Below are 15,380 nucleotides of genomic sequence, written 5' to 3'. Positions count from 1 at the left end.
GGTTACAGCATTTCAAAGAGACCATCATGGCCCTAGGAAGAGCAGACATTTTCCTGAAATATGATACAGTGAAGTCCTGGGATCTGAAAATAGTAAAAGAGTTGTTTTATAAATACGCCACGTCCTTCCATGAGGACGACGAGCTTAGTGCACCTGTGGTGAGAGGGCATGTTTTAGTTAAATCAGTCCAGGGTGTGGAGAAATATCTCTCTATTTTAGCCAGTGCCTCTGACAGATTTTTAATAACTCGATTCAGATGTAATCAGCTTCAACATCTTTTGGCATCTCCTGCTGGCTTTGTTTTACATGTAGAGGATAGAGGTCCCTATGGCTGTGACGATAGGTCTCCACAGGATACCCTATATTTTGTTCCTTTATGCAAATATTTTACTCGTCCCAGAAGACTGTTTCTTAATCCGCATTTAAAAGACTTGAGATTTAGACATGCCGATGTTGCTTTATTGTATTTGCAGCTTTTGCCCAAAGATCCCACGTTTTTTGGAGTAATGAACTTCTTGAGAGCAGCATTAGGATCCAAAACTCTAGATGTGACTGATGGCTGCTAGGACCTTTGTGATTTTGCAATACATTTAAAGGAACTTTTAAATTAATTGTTGTTGTATCATATTTCCTGTCTTTTTATCTTTTATGGCTGTGATTATTGCCAAATAAAGATTATTAATATTATTACTGATGCTGTCAAGTTTACTCTCTGCAAACCAGCAGCACTACTACTGTTATGTGTTGCGATATAGCTTGCTTTTTGAGTGGTGATCTATTGGGCTTTGGGGACCGTTACTGCACAAGTGAGTAAACCCAAATAACCATGAGCTCCAAGAAAACTAGAACAAAGGATAGAACATCCATAACACCACAGTTGTACTCTTGTGACCAGTTGCCTCAACAATGACTGGTTTGTCAGGCATAATGCTTGGAGTCAGAATAATAAACTGTATAAAACTTTACCTGATTGAAGTCAATTGCTGTAATATCTAGTTCTCTTGGTTAATCACTAAAAATGTTTTCGGAGTTATATTACCTGACTCTAGAAGTTGCTGTCAACTTCTGGTTTTCTTTATTGTAGCAACTAAAATATCTATGTAAACCAATTGCATATACAGAGCAAATTTTAATGGTAATAGCTGTGCCTGAGCATTATATATATTACATGTGGTTACTTTATCATATTCTATCTGACTTAAAAAACATCTTTTGCCTTCTGGAAAAAGCCCTCACTGCTGAACCTAGTTATATTTCAAGAAGTATAAGCATATAAAGAAGCACTTAGGTACCTAATTGAAGGGCAGTGCTTTCTGAAGTACTGACAAACCAGTAATCAAAGACAGTAACTATCACGGACATTGTTGAATAACCTCTCATTGCCCCATGATTCAGAGACAATGACTCACAATAGAAAAAATCGTTATGCGTATGAAGCGATGTGAATTTAATGGCGGCTCCCATTGTGTACAGACAACTTCATGGACAGACAAGGCAGTGGAAGGTGTACAGTATGCTGCTTGGATGGAGTTAAGTTTAAGAAAATATTTTTGTAATGTCTGTAATGCCAATTACAACTACTTGCTAACTATCATGTTATTACTACATAAATAACTGTACTAAAATGATTTGTAGGCTTTTTTGGCAATCTAATTTACACATGAGAAGAACTAGTTCTGTATCAATTCTCTATTGCTTTGGTTGAGTTTATTTGCCCACTGGGAAAATCCACAACAATATCATATATTCCCATTACAATCACAACAAGAAAATCTGCTACTTTTGATTAGCTAAAAATAGGCAGATGGAGACCTCCTCCTGCTGGCCCTAACTTTCACTCATCTTCCCCTAATACTCCTCATTCAAATGGATTGGTCAGCAGAGTTGTAAATCTGTTTTTGCCCATTGAGATGGTATATTCAAGATAGACTGTTGCTATGAAAAAGCAACAAACTTTCTAAAGAAATTTAGCATATGTTCCTACATGTTCTCCATAAGTGAAATTCCTTTTAATTTCACAGAATAACAAAAAAAGAAAAAGGATATTTTTTTGGAGGCGCCCTAGCCCTCCACAGGCACCCTGTCGAGCAAATCGAGTTGAAGTGCTGGAAGCCCCACCAGAGAGGCAAATTGAAAATGTGTTAAAGGTATTGTTTATTACTCTTTCTGTAAGTCATATTTACTTAAAGGTGGTCATGTTTACATGAACATGCAAAATACACAACATCAAGAAGTATATGTGGAATATTCATAACGTGCTCTTGTTTCTTTTGTTTCTTAAGTACCTCCCCTACTGGTTCTTCCATGCATAACGGACCCACTGTACAGCTCGATTCTAATGCTTTCGCGATAAAGATTTCACTGCAACATCCCTCAGTAGTATCTTGTTCCTGATGTTGCCTTTCTTTTATATTATTTTTGTTACCTATTTGCTGCACACCATAGATCTGTGCCAATCAAATTATGTATAACTAATAAAAATGGACCTGCATTATGTTTATGTTACCCTTTCATTTCATGGCAGCCCCTCGTGACATGGAAGGTCTGTTAGATCTAATTGAATTACTTGGTGAATGCTTGATCTGTGCCAGACTTGATTGGATTCCAACTTGCACCTCGTAACATCCCTGTTATTTACATGGAAGTGATATGATAATCATATCATGGATGCTAGGGTGGCTGATGTTGAGATCTAATTTTCAGTATTTACAGGTAAGGAAACTCTATGTAAAAGAAATCTAAATTGAACTAATTACCTTTTTTCACTAGCTACCTATGCCAAATTTGTGATGATATTCACATATCCACATACATGAAGTGAATCCAAATATTACTCCTTTTTTACTCTTGAGGTTTCCAAGCCACATTTTCAGGATATTAAAAAAATTAAAACCTACATAAAGTGAATTTAAATAGAACTAATTCTTATTCAACAGTTAATTATGAAAATCTGACATAGACTCTCCCTACCTAGATCTAATATGATCAGAATTAGACATGCTTAGTCTAAAGTTAAAATATTTACCACCAGGGATCAGATAGTAGACTTGTGTCAGATCAAACCTCTTGTAGAGCATGTATATGTAATTTCATGGCCTTAGGCACAATTGTGCATTTGTTAGAATATGCAGCTTATTCGGAGATTCTCAGTCAAAATGTGTATTAGGGTAACTGACAGACTTCTCTTGTGGGTTTTACAAGAAAGTGTATGTTTGACATAGAATAATGTTGCTTTGTGTTGGCAAATGCACCCAAATTTTGCTGCACATCATTTGTCTTGAATTACCTTGATTGTTATATAATCTACTTCTTTTTAATTATTAAAAAAAAATCAAAATTACCCTATAGCTTCATGTTTATTTAATACTATTGCATTTTTGGATCTGTTTTCAAGAAACATCTGCTTGACTCCATAATCACAGTATTTTGTTCAGCTTTTACATTTTTAATAATGTGTTGTGACTATTTTTTTTATTGTGAAAGAGCCTAATTAACTATATACTCAGTCTAACCTTTGTTTCGTTTCCTTATTGCATTAGGAATGACTGATTAATTTCAAGGTTTTTGCTTATGCTGTGGCTTTGTGGCAGACCCGGTGTATTATCCTTTTGTTGTCCTGATGTGCTTGAAATCAATGATTGTATTTTCACTACAACTTTGTTTCCCTGAGTTTATTGAGAACTTATGACTGTTTCTTTGCTGGGAAAAAAAAATCTGAATTGACTTGCACACTAATATTGCACCCATTCTTACTGGCATACTTGTTTGCTTGACCTTTGCTGATAGTAAAATTCCAGATACAAGAAGATGTACAGGAAAAGGTTTACGTTCAGGGAAGAACAATACCTTTATGCTTGATCCTATCAGTGTGTAGATATTACTTATTGGGTCATGCCTGTGTTTTGATTGCCATGTGAGAGCTATTGATTCACTTCTCACATTGTTGGAAATATCCATAGAAGAAATGGACTAAACCAAATGGAAATGTCTGTCATTTAAAATAAAGTTGAGAAAATGAAGAGGTGGGTGAACTCAACGAAAGTGCTAGCAAGGATAATAAAGTAGATACTAACTACAAAAGTGTTGCATTTATATTCCTGATGTAGCAATAAATAAACTTGAGAATTATTGCCAGTGTCAGGGTCTATGCTCTGAAAAATAATGCTCCTTAACTCAGACTGAGAAAGAAGCAGATGGAGAGGTATAGTACACTTCGGGAACCTTCACCAACTTCCTCTTCATAGACCACACAGTGAACTGCATTGGAGGAGATTCCACAAGCTCTTGAAAAACAATTGCTGCTAATAGGTAGAGACCTTTCCATAGGAGATCAAATGTCATACATATAGATAGGAACCCTTACAATGTCTTTATACTTATAGCTTTCAAGCCGTGGATAACAGAAAAGGAGCCTAATAAGGGGGAAATGGTTTGCTTCCCTCAGTGATTTACCTGATTCAGTCAACTGACTCCCTAAAACAGTGCATGATGTAAGGAAAGGATGTCTTTCTAAGTCTTTCACCAGTATAAAAAACACCAGCTCATGTGGAATGCTTTCGTTTTTAACAATGTACATTCTAGAGCAGCTACACCAAGGAATTATTTTGAGTCTTTAATTGCTGGTAGTACCAAGCACTTGACTTTTGGATTACTGCTGGCAGCTTGGAAGACTAAAGCAAGGGCAGTTATCTTTCATTTTTGGGGACACCATTGCATGTAAGTACTCCACTGTTTTCATGTTTGTGGAAGTGTTATTACTTCTTCACATAGGTTTTGGGAAAGGGTTGGTATACAGATGAGAGAAGCTAAAATTATAGCTCATTTTTGGACCTCATTATCAGAGGACTGAATTGAGTGTAGAGTAGGGAGATCTGCAAGGACTGCAGACTCTTTCAAGCTACTTGTGGCTTGACAGCAAGCTCTTCGTCACTGTCATTGTTTTTGGAAAGATGAGCAAAAATCAGAGAAAACACAAAACAATTTGGGAGGAATGTTTAAAATAGTCTAAATCACAAGCAATCTCAGTGAGTAGCATCCCAAACCACTATATTTGGTCCTCTGTGCCTCTCTAGCCAAAGGCCAATCCTATGCAAGTCAGTACTGACCCTGCTCCATATAGATACAGTGCATCCTGAACTGGCAGGTTAGGCCACCTACACAAGAGAACACAGGTAAACCTAAATTGGTTTATACCTTGTTAGAACTCGCTTCTGGAAAGCTGGTAAATTCTAACCCTAATTGATAGGCAATCAATGTACTTGAATCACCTGAGGGTGTGATCCATCTTTTTCCCCACTGTTTATTATTTAACTCTAAAATTCTAACTCTGTTTCATAGGCAATCATTGTACTTGAATCACCTGAGGGTGTCATCCATCGTTTCCATTGTTCATTGTTAACTCTTTTTGAAACTTCCCAGACTTCTCTAAAGAGAGACTCCATAGGCTTGGGTTAAGAGAGGATTGAGCCCAGAAGGAATGATGTGAAGTGTGAGCGTCTCTTTATGAAAGTTTAACAGGAAATGTTCCTTACCTAAGGATTCAATATAATAAATATGTTTGTAGGTGCAAGCTTTACTTATCCTAGTAACAAGAAAGAAGGTCAAAACCTGTTCTTTAAAAGAATCACCAGTAGTTCACCTCAGAAGTCTTCAGCTATGATTAGCTGAGTTTTAGAGAATGATACTAAGATATAGATGATGAGCTCTTGGAGTTTGATCCTTACATGTGGTTAGTCTGCAACCTCTCAAAATGGATGATGGTATTCTGGCCTCACTCAAATGCTGCAAAAACAAAGCTAATACGTTTTTGTCACTTATCATCAGACCAGTTCGATGAAGCTCTTCTCGTTGATCCCTTCTCTTTTCTCAAGCAGAACATGACCCTGGCACGCAAATTATAAAAAGTAGCAGAAGGTTTTGATAATGCACTGTAAAGTAGTCCCAAGCCATCTGTTGACAAAAAAACAATAGAAAATACATTGTCTCTTCTTTATGGTTAACAGTTAAAATTAGTTACAGACTTCACAATGAATCTGCATACATTAATGAGCTGGAGATATGGGCTCCCCAGACCATAAACACAACTGTCAGCGCGCCTACTCCTTGTGAACCACAATTACTCTCCAGTGTTCACAAAGGGGACAAGAACAATCGCAAGTTTTATTGGGTGGGTTGTTCTTGATAGACTGACAGCTTGGGCTGCAGAGAATGATATTTTATCTGACCTTCATTATGGATTTATACCCATCAGGGTGACAAATGATCAATGCTTGAATTTATATTTGATCGTTAATCAGTACACTGTTGTAAGACCAAGCTTGATCCAAGGCCAGGCTTAACTTTGGCCTTCAACAGAGTAAATCGGTCCAAACTATGGAACTTTCTTCTCTCATTCAGTATGGACCCAGATATAAAAGATTTCTTGGGGGATCGTCATATGATACAGCTGCCTCAATTTGATATTCCAGAGATTCTTCTTGTTTGTGACCTTTTAGTACAAACTGAGGAGTCTGTCAAGGATGTATTTTGGCCCAGCTCTTATTTCCCCTGAATATAAATAGATCAGAGTACACATTATTAGCATAAGGAGCAGATGGTCCTCCTGATGGAAAACAACCCTTAACAGCATTACTGTGCATATCACAGGGTTCATTTAGCTAGAACTGTATTGGGCCTGCAAACTCTATTAGATTTGTTTGTTGTTTTATGAATGATAAGGACCTGGCCACCAATTTTACAAGTCTTTAGTCATGACAGTAGGTTTCAGGCCAAGTAAATCTTAACAAAATTCCAGGTGCAGGCACTAATGAAGGTCTCAACCGTCTCATACCTGGGGATCTTGCGTGATTCAAGATTGAATTGTAAGCCCCTCATTGGAGTGAAATGTAATGAATTATTGAGGGTGATTTCATCGGTTTCAGGTTTTTCGGAGATTTAGGTGCATGGAAGTTTTGCACAAAAACTAACAGTGATTGGGAGATCCTCCCTGGATCCTCCCTGGATCGTGTACATACATCAGAGGGCAGAAGCAACCTAGTAATACACTAGGGGGACGGGCCAACTAGAAAAACAGGCATTGTCCGGTTGTGGGACAACAATGGAAGAAGATGAGGAGCGCAGGGCAGCAGCGAAAATGATGTTCACTAGGAAACAAAATCCTTCCAATACAAACAAAGAGAAAGAAATGCAATCACACTCGAAGGATGATAAACTTAAACGGTATGAGAAACTGAGAAGATCAGAGATCAGTAAGTGGTGGGAGGCCACATCCTTGCAACATTATGTCGATCAAAGTATGGTTCCAAGAGGACTCCGTATCTTCACGACACCGACATATGAAAAACCCAATCCTATGATGCTGGAAGAATGGTCAACCAATTCTGCATTAAGTTCTAGGAGAATGTTGGAAATCCTTGTGAAATATGCCTGGCTAGATAGAGAGGAGCTGTTAACCCCTTCCCTGCTCATGACGGAACCACTCCGTCATGAGCCACGGGTGCCGTGTGCTCATGACGGAGTGGTTCCGTCATGCTGCGGCCGTTGGCGGCCGCTCCGCCCACGCGGCGCTAATTCCCCGCCTGTGCGGGCGATTAGCGCCGTGGGCGGAATCATGACGGAACCACTCCGTCATGAGCACAGCTCAACCGTGACTCATGACGGAGTGGTTCCGTCATGAGCACGGCGCCACCGCAGTGCCCCCAAACCCCCCCCGCGCCGCCGCGGAATTCCCGCCGCGGCGATGGGGTTAAAGGAAATTAAAGAATTATTGGAAGAACTAAAAAGTAGTATGGACGCTGATAACTTGAACATGTCACTTACTACTATCAAAGAAAGGCTGAATAGACATGAGGAAGATATTAAGGCACGAAAAGAAAGGAAACTTAATCGTGATTATGATGACTACGATAGTGGTCGTATTCTAACTTTCAGCCATAAATATGACCATTTGTACAGAAATGAGAACTCTGAGCCAGTAACATCAAGTGGGGTGACAGAAAAACCGACTGTAGAGATCTCCACAACCAGTGATAGTGAGTCCGATGTATCGGTACAAAATCAGACACCGTTAACAAACAATAAAAAGCAACTCACTTTTTTAGACGAGTACCGGACTCTAAGGCGGGGACGTCTAACTACGAGAGAAACGCCAATACCAAAAGCAAGGGGACAACGGGGACGAGGACAGGGCCGAGGAAGAGGGTACGCAACAACAGAAGAACAAGGCGCAGACAGCGGTGGCAGAAGAGGCAGGGGCCGTGGCGCAATGGGAACCAACAAAGCGCGCACCAGAAGAGCATACTGATGGATGACGGAATGGTGAACAGAACTATTATTAATTTATCAAAAAGAACTTTAACCATGATTGAATAAAGAACTCTCTGCCTTGGTTTATCATTCTGTCCATCCTATCCCTCTGAGTATGCTGATGTACGCATTGATGTTTTCAAATACGTAAGGAAACTCAAACTACAAAAGTGGCATAAACTTAAGGGCAGTAGAGAGGGTCAAGTACACAGTGGGGCTTGCAACACTGATAGTTATGATTTTAATATTCATGATACTGAGATACTCAGCACAGTGGTTTAATTAGGACAAACTGTTGTAAGTGCAGATAGTGCTGTTTCTTCCATACAATTACTAACAGAGTTGGACATCATCACCGATGCCTTGGCTGACACTGCCTTTAGACCCAAATCAACCTTTTTACCCACTCTTCCCCATGACAATCTGGATACTTTACCTGATATTGTTAACAAGTCACTTGCTCAGTCTACGTACAGTAGAAAAAAATCCCAAAATAATGAAAAATGCAATCTTACACACGAACAGAGACAGGCCCTTAAATCTCTGATGGACGATGACAGTATTGTCATTCGTCCAGCAGACAAAGGGGGCAATATTGTTGTGCTCAGTCGGGAACTATATTTGGAAGAGGCTGAAAGACAACTAAAAGATGACATGTTTTATGAATCTGTAGGTTATGACAGATACAATATCAGTATTACCAACATTTGGGAACGTCTGATTGAATGGAAAGGTAAGGGCATATTGACTTGGGAGGAATTCGGCTATTTAAAGTGTGATTATCCGGTCCTCCCAGTACTATACCTGCTCCCTAAAGTCCACAAAGATGCCACTAAACCACCAGGTTGACCCATTGTGTCATCACGTGGGAGTGTGACAGAACACATATCGAAATACATTGATTATTTCTTGAGAGGATTTGTGATCAACCTTGACAGCTATGTCAACGATACTAAAGATTTTCTCAATAAAGTAGAAAATTTGTTATGGGATACAGACTCGTTGTTCATTACTTTGGACGTACAGAGTCTATATACCATTATCAATCATCAAAAAGGCTTAACAGCATGTGGAGTGTATTTGGGGAAAAGACACATCAGATTCCGGGGACATACACAGATGCTACTTGACATGACAGAGTACTGTTTGACCAATAACATCTTTTTGTTCAACGGTGCTTTGTTTCGTCAGATCAACGGTACAGCGATGGGATCATGTTTTGCTCCCAGTTTCGTGAATTTATTCATGGGAAACTGGGAGGAAAACATTCACTCTGACCCCGCCCTACAAGATGAAGTTGAACATGTGGCAATGTGGCTACACTACATTGATGATTTATTTATAATTTGGAAGGGGACAGAGTGTGAAGCCCTTAATTTCATCAAGAAGCTTAATGACAATGATCGAAATATTTTTCTCAGTGGCAACATCAGTAGAACTGAAACAGAATACCTGGACGTCAAACTACAGGTTAAGGGCAACAAGGTAATTACGTCGTTACACCGCAAAGCAACCGCAGGTAACAGTGTCCTACATGCCCTCAGCAGTCATCCCGAGACCTTGAAGTGGAGCATTCCATATGGGGAACTGCTGAGGGCAAAAAGGAATTGCAACTGCTGGGGTCAAAAAGCAATTGCAACTCTGACGATACCTACCACATTGAAAGCAAAATCATAGCAGACCGTTTCAGGGAGAGAGGTTATCCTAATTGGGTAGTCAGGATGGCATTGAGCAGAGTGGAGAAAGTTGATAGGGCATTGACAATTTCTGACAAGCCTTCCACTGATGAGAAACAAGCTCAGGATGATACTCACTTACAGTTCTGATGCACAGGCCATCAAAAGGATTATGGCCAAAAATTGGGGTATCCTCAGAAATGACATGGTGATAGGGGATTCCATTCCGATCAGACCATGCATCACATATCGTAGAGGGAGGAATATGAGGGACATGCTTGTCCATAGTGATATCACCACTTATCCACCTGACAGCATGAAGGGCCTTGAAGGTTTCTTTCCTTGTGGCCATTGCAAGACAGGTGAGCCATAATGGGGTCAATAAAAACATCACCCAGTTTCTTACTTGTAGCTCCATGTTTGTGATTTATGCAATAGAATGTACATGCAAACTTTGGTACATAGGCAGCACTACATGTATGGCCAAAAAGAGAATCCTAGAACACACTCCTGCGATTACTAATTATGACCCTAAGTATCCTGTGGCCCGACATTTTAGGGAGAGGCATTTCTCTAACACTAAGGAATTAAGTTATATCATCCTTTAACAGATTAGTAAAAGTCCGAGGGGGGGGCAACAGGATACTGAAACTACGACAAAGAGAGTCCAAGCTATTGACTTCCAGACCAAAGTGCCGGGAGGGTTGAATCAGGAAGAAAGAGTAACTGTCTTTATTCTATTATGACAACATTATTTCGCATGTACGTATGTATGTCGAAATGCTTGTCTCTTATACGGTCTTTACAGGTATATGCATATTGTGTTGAACATTGTATCATGGTTCTGTAGCTCTGCATCTATCTTTCATGAAGTACAATGTGCCCTTGATGGTATAAGACACTTTGAAAAGTGAAGATGTTATTGTAAACTTTAGGATTAGATGTCCTTTTTTAATAGCGATATCTTAATGCACATTTTTTGTCTTTTTCTTCTTCTTCTTTCTCTTTCTCTACTTCACAGATGGAAAGGATTTGCTTATTCACCGATATTCACTACACATATGGTCTCCAATTTCCTCTTTCCTTTAGTTTGTTTCTTAAGAGCACGTTCACGATTATGTTTATGACAGCACTACTTTGCAGCATGGGGTCGGCTACGACAAGTGCGGCGGACTTGTGCTATTCCTTGTGCACTGTGCTCATTATTGCTACACGACACCATTTGGTTATGATTTACAAGGTTTTTTCAGCAGTTTAACACAGCATAAGTTGAACGACATGTTTCATATGTTCACATCTGTACTTACAGTGTGTTGAGATAGATATATATTGTTCATAGGGACAGCGACGGGCCACTCGGTAATACTCTGCTGCTCTTGTGTTGGGGGAGATATGTATTGTACCATTGGGCAATACAGTATACAGTCTATATGACATAGAGCAACGTTCTGTCTGATATGCAATAGGATGCTTTAGGACTTTGCGAATGAAAAATAACTTTATTGACAAATAGACAAGTCCCGTCACTCACGCAAGATGCGTGAGTCGGCACTAGCCAACATTGTTGATTATCAACATCGTTGTAGGCGGGAGTTTAGTCCTAATATCATACGACTAAGATTGCAAGATCGCATGTGGCGAGTAATGATACATGTTATCATGGGTTAGACTGCTTCATTCAATTTCATTATTATTTTCTATATTTATTCGTCATTGATCGTCGTGTGCGATGTTTATTATTTCCCTATGCAATTTCGTCATATTTATGTGCATGTAAGAGTAGAGGTATATTGACTTCACTAAACAATGGCGTGGACGATCGTACGGAAATTATAGCAAGATGATTACCTAATTTTTTCTAACATGGCATTTAAAGTATGTACCATCGCAATATGTCCGCTGCATTAACCACGATATACACGTCACTTGTATGCATCAAGGAAACCCCATTTATGCTGTGCTGATTTTGTTGTCTGCTATTTACGTGATCAACCCTCGTCAGAGGTGAAACGTGTTGTGAATTAAACAACGGACACCTTGTGTTTTCGTGTGGTACTTTGTCCTGAGAGCGCGTTTGAATATTAAAGCTTTGAGGAAATGTGTATATATATATAATATATATATATATTTTTTTTTTTCTCCAATAGTCCTGTGTTTCAATTGCTGAACAGGTACAGACCACAAAGTGCGCCAAAAGTATAACGTGCTTAATTTATTGTCTCCACGGTCAGCATGACGCGTTTCGGCTGTGAAAACACAGCCTTGATCACATGACCCCTCGGTAAAACACATGATATTTATACAGTGCGTGATTGGATGTTGTCGGTTACAATTACGTTGCATTTGAGAATAGAGCTAAACAAAATACTTCAATTCCAGAAATACCTGTTAAAATCCATAAATATATAAATACCTTAAAAATATGTATCATTCTCATAGTTAAATATGTAAATAACATTTTTAGTAAAAGTGCATAATGCATGAAACAATTACTTTGATGAATAAGCTGTTATTTAAAGCCTACATCACGGGTATAATTATTGCCATAGTGACACGATATATACCCTATTATATGAATTTCGCTCAATTAAAACAATGCCAAACACGTCGCAACCTACCATCATAAAGTGCAAGTGCTATAATTTCTTACTGTGCAAACATAGTGCAAATGTAATATTCATCACATAAATGATAATATCGTCATATTACATCCAATATCCCAATAATAATGAAAAATAGTGCTTAAAAAAATCTATATAATTGACAAAATCAAATATATATTCGATGCTGAAGAATGACAGTTCCTAACTCAAAGTACAAGATCTATTCATTGGATTTGAGATGATAAAACATAATCCACTTAAAAAACTTTCATAGTCACATACTTAATCATCAAATTAAATTCCCCCAGATCTGAAGTTCCTATCTACAATGGATATAGTAATTCAACAGGCCTAAATGCAGTTACCCTTGAGTGATATACCTATATAGCAATACATAAAAAGAATTCAAATCCTATAAAGTACTTTATAAAAAGACCCTATAAAAAATTGTGTAATATATATATATATGTGTGAAAAAAACCCTCTTGCTTCACAACAAAAAGGTAGGAGTCGCACTCAGGATTGCAGGAAAAGAAAAGAATTATTGACTGACGCGTTTCAACCTCACGGTCTTTGTCAAAGTCACTTCATAGAAAGGAAGTGGCTACATATAAAGGCATTTTTTACAACCAAGCATGACCAAGCAGATTTAAGGATAGACATAGAAAAAAGAGTCTTGGGTACATATGAAAAACAGACTCTCACCACACTAAGGCTGCCATTAATGAAAATAATTTTAAAAAAAAACTCATATATGCAACAACAAATTGGTGAATTTAAATTCCTCACTTATAAATGCTTAATGTGGAAAAAATATAAAATAAGGTTAAGCAGATGAGAATAAATAATAACAGAAAAAGCAGCAAGGCCATCATATTAGCTTGTGCTAAAGCCACCAATTGCAAGAGAGGAAATGCGATCCCATCAAATGTGTACCACAGTGAAATGGTGCACATCCAGAGCAAGTGGAACTGCCAAGTGGCATCAACAACCAACTACCCTGGATAGGTGCTAGACGGCTAGGCTAAACTTTTAAAGTACAGACACGAATTACAAAAACAAATATAAAAGGTCAGACAGAAAGTGTAATAACAGACAAAATATCTAAGGAGAAGCTTGGATCATGCCGGGGAAAAACCCACCCCCAGTGTATTAAAAACCAAGGCGTGGCGGCTATGTCCACCCATCGACCAAGCAGCCGCTTGAACGAATTGGCGGTGAAATGGAACATATAGGGAGAAATAAAATAAACATTTGCCAAAGCAAGATGTCTATGAAAATAGTATGGCAGGTGATAGGGAAGGGGCGGAAGCTACAAGGGAGCGCCCGAAGGGGAGCCAGAATGTATCTATACCAGGGGTCTCCAACGAGTAGCTCGTGAGCTACTGGTAGCTCGCCAGTACCTTCAAAGTAGCTCTCAGAGGTGAAGTCAAACCCAGTAACAAATTCAGAGTAGATGCCTAATAAAAAAGGCAGCACTGCTCATTTTAAGATCATTAGAGTGACAGCCAGTCGTACTGTTGGCAGTAACTCATACTAACACTCAGACACACACTATACGGCCTGTATCCAATCTCAATATAACTAAGCCACAAGGAGATTGACCTTACTGTATCAGACACAATATGTGTGTGAACAGTGGACCATCAAAGAAGCATGGCAGCAGTAGCCTGAGCAGTCATCAAGGCTGACCCACCAAAGTGTGGGACTGCAGGAGTCAGAGCGAAAATGTATCAGTTGGGTGCATGATCACTCAAGACCTGGTGAGAACAGGGCATGATCCAGACCAAAGAAAATTAAGAGACTCATCTGCATTTATCTGCGTCCATAATAAACGCTATTGCTTCCTGAAAGCTACGCCTGGTGTCAAGGACCACCAAATGTGTATGCTAGCCCTCATCATAAGGGTGTTATCTCTGACATAATTGTGCTTTTTCCTGGCATAATAGTGCCAATGGCATAATAATGGTCATCCTTGACTATTTGGGGTATTTTTGGTCTAGTTTTGGTATACTGGCAGCCACCCTTTACATACTAGGAATATGACTGGCCTACATTTACCCATTCCTGGCATAATAATGGTCATGACTGATTTTTGGTCTATGCCCTGACCCTTATAGTTTCCAGCCTTGGCACAACTGTGGTAATAGCATAATGGTGGGCATTACTGGCATAATACAGGTATCCGTGGTGAGCATCCATGGCATATGACTAATACCTGGGTATTCAAAGTAGTCTGTCCATATAAGACATTTTCACATAGGAGTACTCGATGAAAATGACAACCTGATGTTTTGGGACTGTGCATTTCCTAAACTCTGAAAACTGATATTTTAAAGGAAGTTTTTCTTTTCAAAAATGGGTTTTCTTCTGGAAAATTGAGTTTGTTCGCCCACAGTGGAAAGTGGTATTTGTTAGGAAAATGGGCATTTTAAGAAACTGATGAATGATAATTCAAGCTGAGCTGGGGAAACCAACTGCTATATTCATGTCCTTTGTGCCATAGGGCATGTCAAGATTTGAATGTTACTTCATAAGTCAGGTGGAGGCATTTTATATTGATGAACTTTTCTGCTTTTACCCGCACTTGGAATACTTGGGTGGTAACTACTGGTAATCCTGCTTGTGTTGGTCATAGTATAGTCCCTATTTTACAGTTATAAAATTTGCTAGTAGCCCTGGCAGACTTTTCTTGAGCAGAAGTAGCTCTCACTACAGAAAAGTTTGGAGATCCCTGATCTATACAGTGTCCAGATTGTTGGAGCACTACAGGTATATGATATCCCCTCATCCTAGG

The 15,380-nt window shown here is 39.0% G+C and overlaps 1 long non-coding RNA gene across 2 annotated transcripts in view; it reads left to right on the top strand.

The window, feature by feature from the left end:
• Positions 1 to 11,933, top strand: part of LOC146789552 (uncharacterized) — a 54,962-nt gene extending 43,029 nt beyond the window's left edge. Inside the window, exons 3-4 of one of the 2 annotated variants that reach the window (XR_014969825.1) lie at positions 2,022 to 2,147; positions 11,002 to 11,933. This is a non-coding gene — a long non-coding RNA (uncharacterized LOC146789552). The remainder of the gene's footprint in view (positions 1 to 2,021; positions 2,148 to 11,001) is intronic. The other variant, XR_014969826.1, reaches the window with a different exon arrangement.
• The last annotated feature ends 3,447 nt before the right edge of the window (positions 11,934 to 15,380 follow it).

The sequence above is a fragment of the Triturus cristatus genome, chromosome 10 (assembly GCF_964204655.1).
Source record: "Triturus cristatus chromosome 10, aTriCri1.1, whole genome shotgun sequence".
Lineage (NCBI taxonomy): Eukaryota > Metazoa > Chordata > Amphibia > Caudata > Salamandridae > Triturus > Triturus cristatus.
The sequence above is the reverse complement of the archived record's forward strand: the minus strand, read 5'-3'. Positions and strand labels throughout refer to the sequence as shown.